The sequence below is a fragment of the Arachis hypogaea genome, chromosome 15 (assembly GCF_003086295.3).
Source record: "Arachis hypogaea cultivar Tifrunner chromosome 15, arahy.Tifrunner.gnm2.J5K5, whole genome shotgun sequence".
In the NCBI taxonomy this organism is placed as follows: Eukaryota; Viridiplantae; Streptophyta; class Magnoliopsida; order Fabales; family Fabaceae; genus Arachis; species Arachis hypogaea.
In genome coordinates, this window is record NC_092050.1 from 33,486,192 (window position 1) to 33,502,148 (window position 15,957).

Sequence of the window (15,957 nt, forward strand, 5' to 3'; positions counted from 1 at the left end):
TTAGTGAGTTTTTATTGCAGTACATTGAATTTATTTGGCACTTTTACCGTACTGGGAACCCATGGGCCCGGGGTTCTCATTCCGTATATATCTCTTGTTTTTCAGATACAGGTCCAGGTGTTCAGAAGTGAGTTGTGGGTCGTCTGAGAGACGGCGAAGATCTTTATTTTCTCTACTTGGTGTTTTGCTTAGAATCTCTCCACCTTTGTTTTGGAAAGATTATATTATGTATTGAACTCTTTTGAATTGCCTATAGAGGCTCTCATGTTTCCTTTGGGAGAGATTAGGATATACTGTTGTCAACTACTTTCATACTGTACCCTAGCCGGCCTAAACTTTGCGGGTCGCGACTAGTGGCTATTTACTTATGTTATAAATATCTATCTGTTATCTATCTCTCAATCTCCTCTATGCCTTGTCCGTATACCATTTTCGGCTTCACGGTTTATCTTTTGTTGTCGAAACGTGAGTGTTACGTCTTCGTGATTTTATTTCTACTCTTTTCAGGCTTCTCGATTAATACTCCTTTCGAAATTACCTATATTTATTTATTAAAAATCCACCTGAGAGTCGTACCACCGTAATATCATTAACTTATGACTCGAGCATAAGGATTTGAATATTAGGGTGTTACATTTTGCGCTTTTAAAATCCTATTTTTGAGCTGCATCCTTCATCGGGCTTCTAGATTATACTATTCTTTCTATATATATTATATGTATGAGCTTAGAACTGTCGTAATCCTTGATTAATATTTGCTTTACGATGCGAGGTAAAGCTTAGGCTAATTAGGGTGTTACATTTAGTGGTATCAGAGCGGTTCGTCCTCGTGAGCCTGAGGGATTGACCGATTGTGCTTCATTGCATACTCTGTGTGTCTTTTTCTTTGATGCTATTAGGTTATCTGCTTGATATTGCATAGCATGCTTGTTTGTGAGTGTCTGTTTGGGGATAATTGAAGTACTAGACTTTTGATATTGAGACTGATCACCTTGATATTGATTGTTTGGTGCAGACAGGAACCCTACATGGCTCCTCGCGGACGAGGTCGAGTACGTTCACGAGAAAGTAGGAATGAGCAACCAGCCGACAATCATGCCGAATTTATGGCGGCTATGGCTAATTTGGCAAACACTATTGAGGCTAATGCTGCTACGACTCTGCAAGCTATGTAGAGGTTAGGCCAACCGTCTGGAAATGGAAATGGAAATGGGAACGGCGAAGGGAATGCTCATGATAATGCTGAGGGGAATGGAGATGATGCGGGTGGTATTCCGATGACCTTGGCGACGTTCCTCAAGGTTCATCTGCCAACCTTCTGAGGATCAACTAATCCTACCGAAGAGGACAACTGGTTCCAGGCTATGGAGCGTGCCTTACAGGTGCAGCATGTTCCAAACAATCAATATGTTGAATTTGCTGCTTATCAGCTTGCGGGAGAGGCCCAGCACTGGTGGCAAGCAGAGTGCCTCTTGTTACAGCTCCAGAACGCAGATGTTCATTGGGATGTGTTTCAGACAGCCTCCTACAAGAGGTACTTCCCTGAGTCTGCAAGGGAAGCGAAGGAGATGGAACTGGTGCAGCTGAAGCAAGGTTCCATGTCTGTGGCAGATTACACCAACAAGTTTGAGGAGCTTTGTAGGATTTCTAGGGTATGTCAGGGTGCCCCGGAGACCTACGAGAGCATGAAGTGTATCAAGTACCAGAAGGGGTTGAAGGATAACATAATGACTGTTGTGGCTCCTATGGAGATTCATATCTTCTCCAATTTGGTAAACAAAGCAAGGGTGGTTGAGGAGTATGCCAAGACAATAGCAGCGTCCAAGGAGACTCATGGAAGAACCTTTAATAAGGGACGTGGCAAGTATTTCCATCCTAGGGGTCCAAGCTTCAAGAGATGGGGATATGCGCCTCAAGGGAAAGGAGGCTTCATGACCAGTTTCAGCGTGGCAGAGGAAGAGGAAATCAGAGTAAGAATTCTCCGGATTTGGCTTGTGTGCGTTGTTGACGTTTTCACCCTTATAACTCATGCAAGATTGGTTTAGATGGTTGCTTCAACCGTGGATTGCCTGGTCATATTGCAAAGGACTACACGCGTGGGAAGAACCCGAATGTGGGTCAAGGTCAGCACCATGGGCGAGTCTTTGCCGTGAATGCCAAGGATGCTTTCGAGGCGGATCCGTTGATGAGAGGTATATGTCTTATTGGTGATAAAACGATAATTTCATTATATGATACTGGAGCATCACATTCATTTATTTCGTTTGCTAAGGTGGAGGAACTAGGCTTGAAAGTGTCAGAGTTATCTTTTGATCTGCATGTACATAATCCGCATCAGACGGTCATGACTAGGTTAGGTTGTAGGCAAGTAGGATTCAAACTTGAAGGTAGAGACTTTGTGCATGATTTGATCTGTTTACCAATGATTGGATTGGAGATGATTTTGTGGTTTGATTGGTTGTCGAAGAATCGGATTTTGTTAGATTGCTTCGAGCGGTCAATTCAGTTTATGCCGAAAAGAGAGAAGAGAGTAGTGATAGATGAAGGTTACTACCTGAACTCGGTAATGGTGCACTGTAGTGGAGAAGAGCGTCAGGGTTACATCTTGTTAACTGCTAATGCTTCGGGCGATGCCCAGAACTTAGATCAGATCCCGGTGGTTAGAGACTTTCCGAAGGTATTTCTGGAGGATATTCCTGAATTACCACCTCAAAGGGAGATTGAGTTTGTGATTAAATTGGTGCCGGGAGCCAGACCAGTGTCGATTGTGCCGTATAGAATGGCTCCGATAGAGTTGGCAGAGTTAAAGACTCAGTTGGAGGAGCTTTAGAATAAGAGGTTCATTCGACCGAGTGTATCACCATGGGGAGCGCCAGTTTTATTGGTGAAGAAGAAGGGTGGAGGAATGCGACTGTGTGTGGACTACCGACAGTTGAACAAAGTGACGGTGAAGAATAAGTATCCGCTGCCAAGGATAGATGATTTGATGGATCAACTGCAAGGAGCTGGGGTGTTTTTCAAAATTGATTTGAGATCTAGTTACCATCAGATAAGGGTGAAAGAGGATGATATCCCTAAGACAGTGTTTAGGATGCACTATGGACATTACAAGTTTGCGGTTATGTCCTTTGGGTTAACGAATGCACCCGCTGTTTTCATGGATTACATGAACAGAGTGTTTCGTCCCTTTTTGGACAAGTTCGTGGTGGTTTTCATAGACGATATCTTGGTTTACTCTAAGACGGTGAAGGAGCATGAGGAACACTTGAGGACTGTGTTGCAAATCCTAAAGGAGCAAAAATTGTATGCTAAGTTGTTGAAGTGTGAGTTTTAGAAGGAGGAAGTGAAGTTCTTAGGCTATATGGTGAGCAAAGGAGGAATAGCCGTGGATCCTTCTAAGGTAGAAGCGGTGATGGAATGGGAAAGACCGACAACGGTGACGAAAGTCAGGAGCTTTTTGGGCTTAGCCAGATATTACCGGAGATTCATTGAAGGATTTTCCCGGATTGCACTACCAATGACTAAATTGACAAGGAAAGAAGCACCTTTCGTTTGGACGTCGGAGTGTGAAGAGAGTTTCTAGACTTTGAAGTAGAAGTTAACTTCAGCACCTATTTTAATCTTGCCAAAACCGCATGAACCGTTTGAAGTGTACTATGATGCTTCCTTGAAGGGTTTGGTTGCGTGTTGATGCAACACCAGAATGTTGTGACTTACGCATCGCGTCAGCTGAGACCGCATGAGGTAACTTACCCAACTCATGACTTGGAATTAGCGGCGATTGTGTTTGCATTGAAGATTTGGAGGCACCACTTATACGGAGTGAGGTTTAACGTCTTTTCTGATCATAAGAGTCTCAAGTACATCTTCAATCAAAAAGAGCTTAACATGCGTCAGAGGAGATGGATGGATGATGAGTGATTTTTTTTTACGGTTTAGAATTTACAAATAAATTCTCGTCGAAGTATAGTTTCTAAACCAACAATAAACCTTTCATACAAAAATTTTGTTTGTCACAAGTACAAACCCCTAATGAATCTAATAACCGAAGTATTTAAACATTGGGTCGTCTTTCAAAGGAATTGCAGGGTAGTGTTCTTGTTATTGGCTATGGACATGTATATTTTGGGGTTTTGGATAAGAAACAAGAAAAGTAAATGGTAAAGGAAATCAAGTGAGAGAAGTGAGAGCTAAGATTATTGACCTAAACCTAATCCTAATCCTAGAGAGAAGTGAGAGCTTCTCTCTCTAAAACTATCTCTAAACTAAAACTAACTAAAAACTCATGTCTAAAGTGATGGAATCCCCTTTTTCCCTTCAATCCTTGGTCCTTTTAAGTGTTTTTGGCGCCAAAGTTGGTTTAGATTGGGTCCCACAGCCTCTGTGAATTCGCTGGGCACATTTTCACTTAAAAATCACGTGCCAGCACCGACGCGTATGCGTACAGCATGCATGCGCATCCTTGGGATTTTTGCGATCCACGTGTACGCATCCAGTGCGCGTGCGCGTGGCTGAGTGCATCCAAATCTTTGGCTTTTTTCCATGTGTTCTCCACTTTGCATGCTTTCCTCTTCACTCCTTTGATCTATTCCTAGCCTTTTCAACCTGAAATCACTTAACAAACAAATCAAGGCATCTAGTGGAATCAAAGGTGAGTCAAAATCATCAAATTAAAGGTCTAGAAGCATGTTTTCACACTTAAGCACAAAATGAGGGAGAATCACAAAACTATGCTATTTCATTGAATAAATGTGAAAAAAGATTGATAAAATGCTCTAAATTCCACACATGATAAACCCTAAAAACGGGGTTTATCAACCTCCCCACACTTAAACCATAGCATGTCCTCATGCTATACCAAGAATGAAATAAGGGGTATGACATTTATTTAATGTAACTAAACTATATGCAAACTATCTAAATGCAACTATCTATCATGAATGCAAATGCTTGATCAAAACAAATCAACTTCCAAGAGAACATATGTACGCATAGGGGCTAAAGCAATAGGAATCAAGTCCAAACCAAACCCACAATTGTATTGAATTATCAAAAAGATTCACAAACTTACATGAATAAGAATGATTATGGTAAAAACATGTAATTGAGCAATCGAACCCTCACCAAATGTGTATCCGCTCTAGTCACTCAAGTGTTTAAGGGTTGATTCACTCAATTCTCCTCTATTTCAAGCTTTCCAAGGTTTGTTCTTCATCTAACAATCAACAATTATTCAATGCATGTATACAATTATCATGAGGACTTTCTCATATGTTGTAATAGGGCTAGTGTCAAGGTAGGGTCATATATGGTTAAGTGGACAAGAATTTGAATCTTTGGTTAGCCTAGACTTTCCCACATAACCTATGATAGCCTATACAATTAAGTTCTAACCTAACTACCCATTCTTCACTTTTTCACACACTCATGTATTTCTTTTTACTTCACAACACTTATGCATTGATGCTTATTGATCTTTACTTTGGGGCATTTTGTCCCCTTTTTATTGCTTTTCCAATTTTTTCTTCCTTCTTTTTTTCTTTCTTTTCTTTTCTTTTCTTTTTCACTTTTCTCTTTTTCTTTTGTTTTTTTCTCATTTTTATTTTCTTTTCTTTCTTTCAAACTATATACAAGAACATTAATGCATAAGGTCTAACATTTGATCAATACATGAGCGTGCACCCAATTCCCAAATATAGAAATACAAAACACCCCTTTATCCCAACCAATGTTCCCAAATCTCCCAAACTTGAATAATGAACACTCTCACTAGCCTAAGCTAATCAAAGATCCAAACAAGGGACTTTTATTATTTTTCGCTTTAGGTTTGTAATGTGCTAAAATAAAGAACAATTGGGTTAAGCGTAGGCTCAAAATTGGCTAACAATGGAAGGTAAAAGGTAGGCTATTTGGATAAGTGAGCTTTATGAAACAATGGCCTCAATCATATAAGTGCATGAATACAAGGAATAATGGACATAAAGAATTAAACAAATCAAGGATCACAATCATAAAAAGAGAACAATTGCACACAAGAAGGAAAATAGGTGGTTATAAGATGTAACCACATCATTAGGCTCAAATCTCACATGCTTGTATTCTTAGCTCAAAAACATGCTTCACAAATTATATGTGATTCAAGCAAGTTCCACAAAAATTTTCAATCAATTGGGGTGGTGCCCTATAGAAATTCTAAATGCAATGTTGTGATTTAGAAATTCTAAAAATTTCTTAGTTTCTCCTTTCTTTTCCAATCAAACCAAATTTCATATGCAAAAAGGGTAAACTTGGGTTTCAACAATCCAAAATATTTTTCTAATCACAACTAAAAAGCTAAAACAACTACATAAGGCAAAATCCAACTGATAGTATGAAATATCTAGAATGCAAAATGCAACAAACTAAAATAAAAGTATCTCAAAATAACAAATATATACAATAATACCAAAAGTGCGGAATAAAACAAAATGCAAAATACTAGAAATAGCACAAAATAAAAGATAAATGTCCGAACTTATCACCCAAAATAGCAACTCCACCGACGGTGACGACGGTGACCTCCCCACACTTAGAATAGAGCATCGTCCTCGATGCTACTGCTCGAGCTCGGGGTGAGAGTCAACTGTCGCTGCTGGCTGGGGCTGAGGCTGTGGCTCCTTAGGGGGCTGCTGCACCTCTGGGGTAGCCTGTGTCTGTGGTGGCGCCTCTGGCTGATCCTGCTCCTCCTCGTGCTCCTCCTCCTCTGAAGAAGAATGGTCGGCAATAGGGGGCAACTCAACGCCTAGTGCTACAAACATCTGATCCACTCTGTCAAGACGTCGCATGATGCGGCGCTCACTACGCTCCATGAAGCGGAAAAGACGCTATACCAATAGATATGTCAACTGAGGTACTGGTGGTAGTGGTGCTGTAGTGCTACTGGTGCTGATGGGTCTGCTGCGGCCGAGGAAGATGAAGCTCCATGTGTCGCTGCTACTCTGGCTCTAGCCCTAGAGTGGCTCCGGGATGGGGCTTCTCATTCACCCATGTCCCCCACGGAATCACGTCCTCCTTTCCGTGTACTAGGGGTGGTGACTCATCATTTGCTCCCCATGGAGCACCGGCTCGCTCAATCATCTCAGTGACCAAGGTCAGGAATGGAAGTGTGCCACGGACATGCCCTCACCACATAAACCTCCGGATCAGCCAGGGAAAGTATACCTCCTTTCCCTCCATGATACAGCTAATAAGGAGAAGCATATCCACCGGAATCTCAGTAAAATGGGTGGTCGGCATGACATAGTGTGCAAGAATCTGCTGCCATGTCCGAGCCTCCCGTGTCAGATGAGCAAATAACATCCCCTTGGGTTTCCTATTATTAGCATCAAGCTCCCAAGGGGCATCTAGGGTGGCAACAATGTCCCTCAAGGCATCATAATCAAATGTCATACAATGTATCTCGACTCCAACTGGTACATATGCATCTGTGTCACTAGTCTTAGGTAGACAGCCAAGTACATCCTCAATAGCAGCCTCTGTAACTATTATCTGTCTGCCTCACAGGTAAACTGACTCAAGGTTATGCCTGAAGAAGTTACAGTAGAATTCATGAACCCACGAGGTGTTTACCCTACCCAACACCCTATCGACAAAACCGAGACCCATCCCCTCAATACGGGCATGAATGGATTGCCTCAGGTCGGCGGGGATGGCCAGTTTCTTCTCTATGTTCAGGGTCTTCGGCCGATAGGTTGGGAAACGGAGCTCACAATATAAGTTAGGAAACCTGTGTGTATCCGTAGGCGGAAGCTGCTGGTCTACTTTGTCCTTCTCTGAAAGGGGATTCTTAGCATAATCAGTGAAAGGAGAAGTAGCAGAGAGATTGAGGTTTCTTCCTCTTTCTAGAGGTGACCTTAGCTTTTCCTCTATCCGACATCCTAAAAAACCAATATAACAGGATATAAACAATTAAGCCAAGTAGCAAAATATAAAGCAAGGCCTTAAGCACATACAGAAGGCAACAAGAAGACATGTAATCATGATGTGAGTCAAAAAGAGGAAAACTTGGAATGTAAGCAAATAGAAATCAGTAATCAATTAGGGCCATAAACTAAGAATTCAAGCAATATTCGCACAATGCTTGTTTATTAAGCACAATAATCGTCATACCCAAAAGAATAGTGAAAGGGTTAATTTGAAAGTGAAAAGAAAGGTCAGTATGTTAAGCAAGTTAGAAGTTAGAAAACCGGTCAAAGATTAGTGGTATGACGATTTTTTTGGCCTAATCAAGATATATGCAGAAAGTACGAATAACAAGCGCACTCACATTCATGAGGAAGATGCAGTCATTGATGATGAAATATGAATTTGCATAAAAGCACTTAATAGAAAGCAAGTCACCAATAATGGTCATGGTCACTAAATTTGTAATAATTGGTGTTGAAAAAATTAAAATGCACTTTGTGTGACTAAAGCAAGTTGAAAACAATTTCAAATGAAAATCACACTAGTGGAATGCACCAAGTATTACAAGTGAATGAACCTTAATCAGAAGGCACATGTTTTGATCAAATGACAAAATCATAGAACTCATATAGCAAGTGGTTTAAATCGGTACTAGTGAAAACATAAGAAGGTTCATGTTGACATAGCTAGCCAAGGTTCTATTTGACACAGCAATCCGTCAAATAGTTCCTTGGTCTTGTCAATCAACAATACATATGCAGGAAGCAACAAAAACAGTCATATGAATCCAAGTCATCTCAAACGGGTAAAACAAACACGGATTTCATGAGTCGGGCAGCATCAATCAAGCAAGGCAGGAATTAGGCAATGCTTGTAAATCAAAATCAACACAGCAGTAGCAATATGTACACAGAACAACACATCAGTCACCACTCAGCACCGACGCATACGCGTACAGCACGCGTGCGCGTCCTTGGGATTTTTGCAATCCACGCGTGCGCGTCCAGTGTGCGTGCACGTGGCTGAGTGCATCCAAATCTTTGGCTTTTTTCCATGTGTTCTCCACTTTGCATGCTTTCCTTTTCACTCCTTTGATCCATTCCTAGCCTTTTCAACCTGAAATCACTTAAAAAATAAATCAAGGCATCTAGTGGAATCAAAGGTGAGTAAAAATCATCAAATTAAAGTTCTAGAAGTATGTTTTCACACTTAAGCACAAAATGAGGGAGAATCACAAAACTATGTTATTTCATTGAATAAATGTGAGAAAAGATTAATAAAATGCTCTAAATTCCGCACATGATAAACCCTAAAAACGGGGTTTATCAATGGAGTTGCTTAAGGACTACGATTTTGAACTGAGTTATCATCCCGGAAAGGCGAATGTGGTAGCAAACGCTTTGAGTCGGAAGTCCTTGACAATTGCTTGGATGAGAATTAAGGAGGAGGAGCTAGTGGAGAAGTTTGTGGATCTTACATTAGATATTGGTGAAGTTGCCAGAAGAGCTTGCCTAAATCAGTTACAGATCTCAAGTGACTTTAAATCCGAACTCCTAAAGGCTCATCAAAACGATTACGTGTTACCTAAGGTGTTGCCAGCTATCAAGCAAGGGAAGCAGTGGAGAGTGTCATGGGATCAAGATGGATTGTGGAGATTCAAGGGTAGGATCATTGTGCCGGATGTTGGGACGTTGCGGCAAGATATATTGAGAGAAGCGCACAAGAGCGGATTTTCTATTCACCCTGGGAGTACTAAGATGTATCACGATCTGAAGGCTATGTTCTGGCAGCCTGGTATGAAGAAGGATGTGGCGGAACATGTCTCAAGGTGCCTGACGTGACAGAAGGTGAAGATAGAACATCAGAAACCGTCGGAAATGCTACATCCACTTGAAATTCCTCAGTGGAAGTGGGAAGGAATCGCGATGGATTTTGTGACCGGTTTACCGAGGACTAGGTCGGGATTTGATGCAGTTTGGGTGATCGTGGATCGCTTAACCAAATTCGCTCATTTTTTGCCTATCCACGTGAACTATTCTATGGAGGAGTTGGTGAGATTGTACATCAAGGAGATAGTAAGGTTGCATGGTGTGTCGTCGAGCATAGTGTCAGACCATGATCCCCGATTCACTTTAAGGTTTTGGGGAGCTTTCCAAAGAGCTTTCGGCACAAAGCTATGTCTCAGTACCACATATCATCCGCAAACGGATGGACAGTTAGAAAAGACTATTCAGACGATGGAGGATATGCTCAGAGCGTGTGTATTGGATCAACCCGGAAGTTGGGACCGCTACATGCCATTGGTAGAGTTTGTGTACAACAACAACTTTCATGCAAGCATAGAGATGGCTCCGTATGAGGCCTTGTATGGACGGAAGTGCCAATCTCCACTTTGTTGGTATGAATCTGGTAAAGCAAGTGTTTTGGGTCCAGATTTGGTAGCAGAGACTACAGAAAAGATTAAGAAGATATGGGAAAGGATTTTAACTGCTCAGGTTATGCGGACCAGAGGAGGAAACCGTTAGAGTTTGAAGTGGGAGAACGTGTATTTCTGAGGGTTACACCGACAACAGGGATTGGGAGAGTAATCAAGACCAAGAAGTTGAATCCGAGATTTATAGGACTGTTTGAGATTCTAAGGCGATTCGGACCGGTGGCGTATCAAGTTGCTTTGCCACCTCACCTATCTAACCTGCATGACGTATTCCACATGTCACAACTCCGTAAGTACACGTCAAATGCGGCTCATGTGTTAGAGCCTGAGTCGGTCGAGTTGAGGGAGAACTTAACATTCCAAGTGACACCAGTGTGAAGAAGCTGCGAGGAAAAGAAGTTACATTAGTTAAGGTTGCTTGGAAAAGAGCTGGAGTCGAAGAACACACTTGGAAACTGGAGTCCGAGATGCGAAAGGATTATACCGAGCTTTTCTCAGGTAATTCAAATTTTGAGGGCAAAATTTCTTATTTAGTGGGGAGAATGTAAGAACCGCAACTAATCAACCGGTTAATTAAGCGATTATATAGCTCATGTTATGTTCCAAAAAGTTAGAGTGAGAATTTGAGGATTTAAATGCGATTTTTGGACTTAGTGGGTCTTTCTGAGTCAGAAAATGTATTTTCTGCGAAAAACCGTGAAAAACTGCAAACCGGTAATTGAACCGGTTGAACCAGTTCAAGTCTGCCCGGTACCACACGAGAAAGAGTGGAAACAGCCAAAAACCTTAGAAAACATTAGAAATAAAAAACCGGGCGTTAATTTTAAAGGTTTGGCCCGAAGTTGGGCCAAACGGGCTAAAAACGCTAACGGATTGAATCGGGCCCAAGTTGGGCCCAAGTCCAACATATATAAGGGCTCATTAATGAACCCATTCATCATTAAACACACACACAACAGAATTGAGAAGAGAGGGGGAAGAAGAAGAAAACCCCCATTGACACTATTCACTCCTCACTTCAACTTGCGATATCTCGAGCTATGGTGCTCCGATTTGTATGTCGTCAACGGCTACGCATTCCTTGTGAAGAGCTCTACAAAACTCATATAAGAAAATGGTATGGCAAGCTCGAAATCCTCTCAGTTATTCTCTCCAAAATTTTGGGTTTTTAGGGCTTTCGGTTAAATGAGTTTTTGTGATTTTGGATGTTTAGGTTTGCTCTAGTCCTTGCTTAGCATTAGATTTTGGCTATTAAATCTGTTGGAAAAGGTAAGAGATATTAAACCCTTGTAATAGTATGTTTAAATGGAACCCTAGGTTGATTTGTGATGGTTTATGCATATATAGTTTGATTATTGTGAGTTTGGAGCTTGTTGGTGCTTGTTAGAGTTACATTGGTGGCTTGCTTGTGGTTGGAAGCTCATTTGGTGCTAAATTTTGAGTTTTGGTTCATATAGGGAATCAGCCAAAGTATGATTTTGGTTTTTTCTATGTAATATATAATATTTCTGGACACTTAAGCTAGTGACCCATAGGATAAGATTAAATTAAATTGGTTGTTGGAATTGTTGTATGATGATGTATGATGATTTGATGATTTGGGTTGTTGATGTTGATAGTATGGTATTGAGGATTGAGATTGAAATTGATTATGATGATTGTTGGAAATGGTAGAATGGAATTTGATTAATGTGTTGATTTAAAAAATGAATGTATTGTTATATATTTGATAATGGAAATTGATGAATGCGGTTGGTGGAGGAACGATTATAGTGTTACATATTTGATATTTGAGGTTGAGGATATTGAAGGGTTGATAAACCACTATTTTATGGTTTATCTTGTGCTCAATTGAGTGGTTTTTATCTACTCTTTACCCACTTATTCATACTATTTGCATGGTTTTACATTTGCCTTCCTAATTATGTGCTTTGATTGAAAACATGTTTCTTTGGACTTATATTTGCTAATATTAATTCTCTCTTATTACCATTAGATGCCTTGATATGTGTGTTAAGTGATTTCAGAGATTACAAGGCAGGAATGACTCAGAGGATGAAAAGGAAGCATGCAAAAGTAGAAGGAATACAAGAAGTTAGAGAAATTGCTAAGCTGTCCAGCCTGACCTCTTCGCACTCAAACGGCTATAACTTTAGCTACAAAGGTCCAAATGATGCAGTTCTAGTTGCGTTGGAAAGCTAATATCCGGGGCTTCGATTTGATATATAATATGTTATAGTTTCCCTGACGCTAGGCGACACGACCGCGTGATCCATGCGGCCGCGTCGCAATGACGGAAATCCAGCGTGGCAAAAATTTGAAACCAGCGAATTATGGACTGTTTCTGACCCAGTTTGCGGCCCAAAAAATATAGATTAGAGGCTATAAAGTGGGGGACTACATCCATTCATGAGAGGCTCTCATATTTACAATTTTAGGAGTAGATGTAGTTTTTAGAGAGAGAGGTTCTCTCCTCTCTCTTAGGATTAGGATTTAGGATTTCTCTTAGTTTTAGGAGTGACTCTCAATCCCAGGTTCTTTATTTTTATTTATTTTCTCAATTTAATTTATGAACATCTATGCCAGATTTAATTTCTTTTATTAATGCAATTCGAGGTATTTTCAGATTTAAGATTGCTTTGCTTATATTGATGCTTTTAATTTAATTTAGATATTTTTCTCCCTTTTGGTTTTGGTCAAGTGATTGGTAGTACTTGAGTTATCAAACTCAGCAAGTGATTGAAATTGGCAGATTTTGCTTTAGCTAGGATTGCTTTAACACTAGTCTCTCCATAGGAGTTGACTAGGACTTGAGAATCAAGCTAATCAGTCCACTTAACCTTCCTTTGTTTAATAAAGGCTGACCAAGTGGGATTAAAACCCAATTCTCTTCACACTTGATAAAGATAACTAGGATAGGAATTCTAATTTCTCATACCTTGCCAAAAGTTTGCTTTACAGTTATTTATTTATTTTTATTGCTTTGAAAATATACCTGTGCCCATTGCCCAAACTCCAAATTTCTCCAATTTACAAACTCATAACCAATAATAAGAACATACCTCCCTGCAATTCCTTGAGAAGACGACTCGAGGTTTAAATACTCGGTTATCAATTTTAAAGGGGTTTGTTACTTGCGACAACTAAAACGTTTGTACGAAGGGATTTCTGTCGGTTTAGAGACTATATCTACAACGCGACTGTTTTTATGACATTCTTTACTGGCAAAAATCCTAACGTCAAAAATGGCGCCGTTGCCGGGGAATTGCAAACGTGTGCCTTATTATTGGTTATTGTAAATATTTTATTTTTGCTTGTTTATTTGTTTTTATTTTTATTTTTGCTTTTTCTTAAGTTAAGAGGTTATTGGTTTTTATTTTAAAATTTTTATTTTATCTTATCTTATTTCAAAAATCAAATTTCAAAATTTAAATTTAAAAAAAAAATCAAATTTCAAAATTCAATTTTAAAAATTTAAATAACCTTTTAATTTCAATTTGTTTTTATTTTTAATTTCTATTTACTATGAACTCTCACCCCTTTGGCTATGAGTCTGGTTACAATTATGTTGCAGGAAGAAGAAATTACAATGAGAACAGACATCAAGGTTGGAACAATCAAAGATGGGAGGAGCCACAAGGACTTTATCAATCCTCATGGCAACAACCACCTCCAATGGACTATCAACAACCACCACCATATGCCTATGAACCCTTTCCTCAACATAACTTTGGACCACCAAACTCACAAGCCCATTTCCGCCATTCACCTCCATATGACCCTAACCCTCAACCACCATACCAACCACCTTATGAGCCATATGAACCATATATAGAACCACCCCAATTCCAATCCAATCACTCCCAACCACCACCACTTTCTTTTGTGTCATGTCCAAGTCCGGCAACCCGAGAAGCAGAGGTTCGCCTAAGGGAAACAGTAAATAAATTTCAAACAACCATTCAACAACTGGAGCAAGTAGTAATTCAATGGGTTTCAGGGCACTTAAATACACAAGGATCAGCCACAGCCCCATGTGGACAGTCTAGTGAAGAGCGTAGCATGAAGGAGATACCAGAAACCCCAGTGGACAAGACAGAGAATGAATTCGTACTAGAACAAGTAGAAGAAGCTGTCATTGTTCAAGAAGAAGAGTTGGTTGAAGATCTAGGAGATGCAGAACCTCCATGGAAAAGTCAAGACATAGAGCATCCTTCCAAGACGGTTGAATTTGATGCTGAGGAGGGTGTACCACCTTCAAAGCATATCATAGTTGAAGACTTGGAAGAGGTTGATCAAGAGATGGAGATTTAAGAAGAAGAAGCACAACCTCCCATGCCCTTGGAAAGCAATGAAGAGGAGATTAAATTGGAAGAGAGCTGCCAAGAACAAGAGGTTGAAATTGAAGAAGCTTGCAAAGAGGTGGTAATTATCAGAGAAGAGCACAAGGGAGTGGAACTTGCAATTTCATTAAAAATACCTCCCCCTAAGTTGCCATCATCCTTCACAACATTCAAGTGGGTAAAATTCATATCCCTTAGCTTTCTAATTCCACTTGAATATGGGCTACTGGAGACGGATGGTCAACTTAGAGCTCTTTGTGACATTAAGAGTAAGAGGAAGATGGCCAGTGGTGAGAATTGTCCTGCAAGGTTCATTATGGTTGGAAGCTTTAAGTTTAAACGCAAAGGTTGGTGTAGAGCTCAATTGAATGGGTCTAGGAAGCTGTTTGGTAGCTGCAGTGAGAATTCAAATTACTTATCACCCGGCTGGAAAAATACAGATCCTGACAAAAATGGGTGTAAAAGCAAGGTTTGGGATCCTAGAATCTGTTCTGACATCCAACACCCCGAGAGCCTAAGAATCTTTTTGAAGCTGCTCAAGGGTTTTACATGCCTAGTTTGGGACCCCGGAGGTTACTGGAATCACAAACACTGGTGGAGATTCCTGGATGAGTTCAAGCATAAGCCACCATAACAGGAAGCTCATCAAATGTCCAACTTAAGGACTTTAACTAAAAGTGCTAGGTGGGAGACAACCCACCATGGTATGATCGTCCTTTTTTATTTTTATTTAGTTTTATTTGTTTTTGAATTTTATTTTATTTTGTTATATTGAACCTGGAGTTTTGCATCACATTCATATTAACACTGCATTCTGCATTTTTCAGATTACAAAAAAAAAAGCGAGCACGCGACGCGACCGCATCAGCGACGCGTCCGCGTCGCAAGGAGATGGGAGACAATATTAATAAGAACAGAGAGTTTCGCAGGAGCAGCGCTGGAGGCGTGCCAATGGCACAAATCACCCCACGCGACTGTGTCATATGGGAATAATGGCCTCCCACGCGACCGCGTCACCCACACGGCCGCGTGACCTGAAAATCGACGTCAACCGGGTGCATGGCCGAAAGTTGAGCTGGAGTTGGGCTGGAATCATGCTGGAAGCCCAAGCCTCACCACGCGAACGCGTGCCCCACGCGTCCGCGTCATATCCCATGATGGCCACTCACGCGATCGCGTCAACCACGCGACCGCGTCACCCAGGATTTTGGCAATACTAAGTTTTGAACAGAGAGT